This window comes from Dasypus novemcinctus, chromosome 4 (genome assembly GCF_030445035.2).
Source record: "Dasypus novemcinctus isolate mDasNov1 chromosome 4, mDasNov1.1.hap2, whole genome shotgun sequence".
NCBI lineage: Eukaryota > Metazoa > Chordata > Mammalia > Cingulata > Dasypodidae > Dasypus > Dasypus novemcinctus.
This window is the reverse complement of record NC_080676.1, coordinates 81,645,510-81,652,511: the sequence shown is the minus strand read 5'-3', so window position 1 is coordinate 81,652,511 and position 7,002 is coordinate 81,645,510.

Genomic DNA, 7,002 nt, shown 5'->3' with positions numbered 1-7,002 from the left:
TCATGCCTAAGCCTTACTTTTTTATACCTGACTTTAATTTCTAATAATTATACAGAAAAAATTCTTCCGCTTATAACTTCAAAGTTTATTTAGTCTCTTTTAGTTGCCTACCAAATGTATGTGGGCTCAAACTCAACAAATATTCTCCACTAAAACAGATAGGGAGCTTTTACGTTGATTGTGGACTGACAAAATTAGGGGAAAACTAATAAACTTGTAATGAACCTATGGGAAAGTTTGAATGGCGTGATTAAAACTATAATTCATCTGTTGGTTGAACAAAATAGCCAAAAGGTCGAGGGGCTGACAATATTATTCATGGTTGAAAACTCAGTTGTTATCAGCATCTGAAATTAAGTACTGAATTTTGTTCCCCAATTCTGGCCCTAATTTCAGACTGCTTTAATGTGTTTCTTAAAACAACACCTCAGACCAGACCAGACCAGTCACTTCAACCCCTTCAATTAGCTTTCTGTGATGTATTTCACAACTGTCATTTTGGCCTTTGCAAATGAGGCAGTGGACCAGAGGGGATCAGCAAGGTGTGGTCCAGAGATCCTATGTGAAAATGTTTGGCTGAGAAGGGAAGAGGGAAAAGGGAGATCAAGCGTCACTTGCAGTGACTCAGGTTGTCTACTAAAAGAGGTGTCTGGTTTAGAGCATTCAGCTAAAAGTATATACAGGGAAGCGGCTGTGGCTCAAGCAATTGAGCACCCACTTACCATATGGAGGACCTAGGTTTAATCCCCAGAACTCCTGGTGAAAAAAGAAAAAAAGGCATTCCAGACCTGGGTGGCGTGGAAAGGCGCAGGTCCCCGCGCAGTGCAACGACGCACAGAAAAGACGATGATGCAACCAGATAGAAAGAAAAAAAAGTTGGTAGGAAGTAGTTTCAAGCCAGGAATAAACCCTAAAATTGTGAACGCTGGTGGAACTGGTTGTCAAATGGAAAAGGAAGAGGAGTCTCAGAGTTGGCTGTTTCAGAGTAGAACCAACAAAGAGGATATTGCTGGCCATATAGAATAAAAATTTAATGGGGAAAAATTTCAATGTCAGGGTAACCAAATTTGAAAGATACAATCTCTCTTGAAGGAATTCTCCAAGTATGCTTATGAAGGAGGAGTTATTCATATAGACATAAGATGTGAACATCTTAGGTATTACTGAATGAGATAATATACATAAAAGCATTTAGAACAGTGCCTGTTTAACTGTTCACTATTATTATTTTAGTAGTAGTATTGTTAACAGTAGTAATATGCTATTTTACCTGAGCAATCATGGTTACTTCCCTCACTGCATTTCCCACCTACCCTGATATCCCCACAGAAATACAAAGTAAAGCTACTAGATCCCATTTTTCCTGAGTCTATTCTCCCCCGCCTTTCATTTAAAGAATAAATGTGAAATCATTAGTTATTAGGGAGATGCAAATCAAAACCTCATTAAGATACCTCTTCACACCCACTAGAATGGCTGTAATTAAAAAGACAGACAATAACAAGTGTTGATGAGAATGTGGAGAAATCGGAACCTTCACATGCTGTTGGTGGGAATGGAAGACGGAAGACAGTGCGGCAGCCTTGGAAAACATTCTGGCAGTTCCTCAAAAACTTAAACATTGAGTCACCACATGACCCAGCAACTCTACTTCTAGGTTGAAAACATGTGCACAAAAGCTTGTACACAAATGTTCACAGCAATATTCATAACAGCCAAAAGGTGGAAACAACCCAAATATCCATCAACTAATGAATGGATTATAAGTGTAAAATATCCATACTATGGATTATTCTTCATTGGTAGTAGAAAGGAAAGACTACAAGGATGAACCTTGAAACATTATGCTAAGTAAAAGAAGCCAGACTCAAAATTCCACATGTTGTATGATTTCATTTATATGAAATGTCCAGAATAGAAAAATCCATGAAGACATGAAGCTGATTAGTGGTTATCAAGGATTAGGGATAGGGGGATATAGGGAGTAACTGCTGATGAGTGTGGGTTTCTTTTTGGAGGGACGAAAATGTTTTGCAATTAGATAGTGGTGCTGGTTGCACAACTCTGTCTGCACAACCTTGAGAAAGGTGAACTTGGGGATATATGGGAACCTCTTATATTTTTTAATGTAGCACTTTTTGTGATCTAATTATCTTCAAAAATATAAAATAAAAAAATGATGGGGGTGGGGGGATGGGAGTGGGGTATATGGGAACCTCCTATGTTGTTTCTTTTCTCTCCCTCTTTTTTTTTTAAAAGATTTATTTTTTATTTATTTCTCTCCCCTTTCCCCCGTTGTCTGTTCTCTGTGTCCATTTGCTGTGTGATCTTTTGTGCCTGCTTGCATTCTTGCCAGTGGCACCAGGAATCTGTGTCTCTTTTTGTTGCATCATCCTGCTGCGTCAGTTCTCCATGTGTGCAGCACCACTCCTGGGCAGGCTGCGCTTTTTTCGTGCGGGGCAGCTCTCCTTGAGGGGTGCATTCCTTGCTTGTGGGACTCCCCTAGGCGGGGGACACCCCTGTGTGGCACGGCACTCCTTGTGCACATAAGCACTGCTCGTGGGCCAGCTCACCACATGGGTCAGGAGGCTCTGGGTTTGAACCCTGGACCTCCTATATGGTAGGCAGATGCTCTATCAGGTGAGCCAAATCCGCTTCCTCCTATGTTTTTTAAGGTAAAGTTTTGTGTGATCTATTAACTGTAAAAAAAAGATACTTAAAAATTTTAAATAAAAAAATAAAATAAAGAAAGGTGAACTTTTTATGTTATGTGAATTATATATCAAAAAAGCCTTTAAAAAAAAAAGAAGAATTATGGAAGTTAATGTTTTAAGCTCCACCTTATGACAGAGGAGAGCAAAAAGAGAATAACCATGAAACTCAGAAACAACCCAAACAGGAGCACCCGAACCTTCCTGGAGAATTATCCTATTTCCCCATTCTTTATAAATCTCCTTGTTTTACTCTTTTTTCACTTGTAGATGCTTTATTTTTTTAATTATCCTCCTATTATTTCTTCACTAAGACTTCCTCTCAGTTTTACCCATCCACTCTCCCCCAATGGCCTTCTTTTCCACTTATGTAACTAATCCCTGAGTTAACTCTATTCTTACTCATCTATTCTGGAGTATGTCTAAGCTGTGGGTATATAGTATAATTATGTCTGTCAGTGATTTTGTGCTTATCTGTGTCTGGATAGATTTGCGTTATAGGGATGTGGACAAGTATGTGGACAAGGTGTCTGTGTACCTATGCTTGAATTTTCACGTCAGTTATTTGGAAGAGACTCTCCATGCCGCTTTCCAAGAAGCCCGTGCAGCTGCTTTCCCTGGGCCTGCAAAGCCGAGGGTGAGCGTGATTCTGTGGTGTCTATGGTGGCAGGCTCCACTACTGGGAGCCCTTTTGGAAACCAAGGCCCAAAGGCCAATTTCGTGTCCCTTGAACAGGTTATCCATTATGCTAAGCACGGATATATCTAGTCTCGAGTGGCATTGATAAGGTTGGCTCATCATTAAGTTACCAATATTTTCTCATTTTTTGGTCATTTCTTCCTCGACTCTTGGCTTACTGTGCTCTGAGGATCCCTAGCTTGAAATATTGTGGTCTTCCTAGTGATCTTGTTATCTGCGGTAATTTATGCCCATAAGAATTTGAGGAATTCCCAAATAGAAATTTGATTACCTGGAAAGAAGTATTGCCTCAATGGAAAATGCAAACTAAAACTAAAATTTATTTCATTCTTAGAGATTAATATGTCCCAATAGTTAGATCTGTAATATAATAATTAGAATTTTCTTATCTTTAATTTCTATTATAATTATTGTTTCCCTTAATAAATGTTGTTGCCATACTATCTCTTTCTTATCATGGATTATGTTGAATCTAACCTAACCTTATATTCTCTTTTAACATTTACCATTTCTTTCAATTAATTTCTACTTTATTTTATAATTTTACAATAAAGATCTTTTCAACAGCTTAAGAAAAAAAAAATATTTAAAGGAGACATTGTAAGAATTATTCTCACAGAGAAAACTGTGTTGTTGTTCATGGCAGACAGTGTGAGTGTACCAGTGCCTTCTTTAGCTCTCAGCAGGCTATTTATTTTATTCTTGTAGTGTTGGCAGAATTTAGGACAGGCAAAGAGCAATGTGGCCTATTATTATGAATGGCTAGGATTCCAGTAGGCAGAATTAAGTTTAATTATGTGTTCTCATTTTCTTTAAATAAAGAAAAGCAACGCTCCTCTTGTATATCTTTACTGTAATTAAAATTAAAATTACAGTAAAGATATGCAAAAGGAAGTAAATCTATGATAATACACAAAGCAGGAGGAAAGGAATGCCAACAAGGAACCAAAAGGGTTTTATGAAATTCTGAAAAACAGAAAACAGATGAGATAGCAATGACGGGTAAATCAGGACAGGAGCCACAGCTCAGAACCTCAGAGGTGGCTGAGTGAGGGGAGACGTTCATCCTGCAGAGACCCCGAAGGGCGCAGCGTGGACAAGTTCAGAGGAAAGTGAGCTGTGAGTAATTAAAGGGCTCCTTGCTGTTTTAGTCACCTACCACCACAGCCACACCTCATCATCACCCAAACTGTCCTACCAATGAGATCCCTCATATAGACAAATTACCCTTCCTGAAATTATGCTGAATCTGAAATTTTAATAGGGAAGATTTGCATGAAATTTTTATAAGAAAAAAGGGAGAGATACCCTAATTATCCAACTATAGACTAGTTAAATACATTGTGAAATGTCCATGTAATGAATTTCTATGCATTTAATTTTGCTGTTATTATGCTCATTTATTTGAATGAAAATAGTTGGATCTAACTCACATCACTTAACAGCAACCTTAAAAAAATCCAGATGGATTAGAGTATATATAAAAAGAGACAGAGAGAGTGAAAGAAATGAGAAAATAAGAAAAAAATGTAGAAAAATATGAAATCTTGATTTGGAAACCCTTGGTAAGCATAATGCAAAAGGCAAAAGTCAATAAGGAAAATATTTATATAATTGACATAAAAGACAAAGAAATATGAAAACAACATTGTAATTATACTGAAAGTCATTTAGTATACACTTTGGATAGATCATATGGTATGTGAATATATCACAATAAAACTGCTTAATAAATAAGTATTTTTGCAAGAATAGGCAGAAACAGCAGCTATGTACAGCAGGAGAAGCATAAAGAGATCAAGATGTGAAGAACTTTGTTAGTTTGTTTACTGTTTATTGTTATTATAGAAATCATGAAAATGCTCTAATAATGATTGAAGTGTTGAATGCACAACTATATGTTTATACCAGATACCACTGACTGTACACTTTGGATGAATTGTATGCTTTATTAATAAGTATCAATAAAATTGACTTGTTTAAAAAAGTTAGCAAAAAGGTCAATGATTAGCTAAGAGTAATTTTCAGTGTACATCATGAGTCAATATACTAAATATGCAACAAATTGTTGTAAATCAATAAGAAAACCTTAAACATCCCTAATCAAAAAAGGGGGAGGCAAAGAACACAAATGCCAAACTTACTGAAGAGAACATATAAATAGCCAAAGAAATATATAACAAAACAAAATTAGATACCAATTAAAAACCTTTTACAGACAGAGCTCTTTTTTTTTTTTTTGAGATGATACCTAACCGTAGGTGAAAGTGCAGAGAAATTGGCACTCATTTGCACTCTTTTGGGGTGTAATAAACTTCACAACCTTTTAGAATGCAATCTGAACATATGAATCAAAATCTTTAAAATGAACATGCCCTTTTTTTTCTTCTTTTTTTTTAGAAGGTACCAGGGATTGAAACTGGGACCTTGTACATGGGAAGCAGGTGCTCAACCACTGCTTTTTAATTGGAAATTCTAATTCTAGGAATTTGCACTAAGGGACTACTAAAATGGGTTTTAAAATATATATAAAACAATATTCACCATTTATAATGAAAAATTGAAAAACTTGAATTTCCAACCCAAGGGAAACAGTTAAATATGTTATAGTATTTGCATAGGGTGGGATATGTTACATCCATTAAAATTAGGTTGTAGGATCACATAGGGAAATATCTGCATTATATTACTAAGTGAAAATAATCTGATTTAGAAGACTGTAAGTAAGTATAATCCCAGTTATGTGGGGGGAAATGCAAAGAAGAAAGGCAGGAAATGCCATGAGGGTAGGAATTTTTGTCTGTTTTATTCATACTAGAACTGTTCTTAACACAGAGTAGGCCCTTAAATCATTTCTGAATGGATGTTTCTACACAAAAATGTTAATTGTGTATATCACTTGGTAAAGAGTTAGATTTTTATTTTCTGCATAAACATACATTCATTTTGTTATCAGAATTGTTAAAAAGTTGTTTTAAAAGCAGAGAGAGAATGATGTAGGGCAATATTTAAAGAAACTCACACATCTTAGCTTAACTAGGCACCTTGTTCATGCACTTTTGTCTCTTCTCAAGCACTAATAAAGATAACTGTTTGGGAAGTGGACTTGGCCCAGTGGTTAGTGGTGTCCGTCTACCACATGGGAGGTCCGTGGTTCTAACCCTGGGCCTCCTTGGCTCGTGTGGAGCTGGCCCATGCACAGTGCTGATGCCCACAAGGAGTGCCCTGCCACGCAGGGCTGTCCCCCACGTAGGGGAGCCCCACGCGCAAGGAGTGCACCCCGTAAGGAGAGCTGCCCAGGCCGAAAGAAAGTGCAGCCTGCCCAGGAATGGTGCCGCGCTCAGAGAGCTGACACAGCAGGGTGATGCAACCAGAGGAAACACAGATTCCCGTGCCGCGGACAAAGAAAGAGCACACAGCAAATAGACACAGAGTACAGACAACTGGGGCGGGGGGGAAGGGAAGAGAAATAAATAAATCTTTTTTTTTTTAATCTCTTTAAAAAATAAAAAAAATAAAAAGATAACTGTTTTTCCTCCATTAAATCTACAGAAATTCATATATTCATTCAGAAGTATTCTAGTTCGGAGGA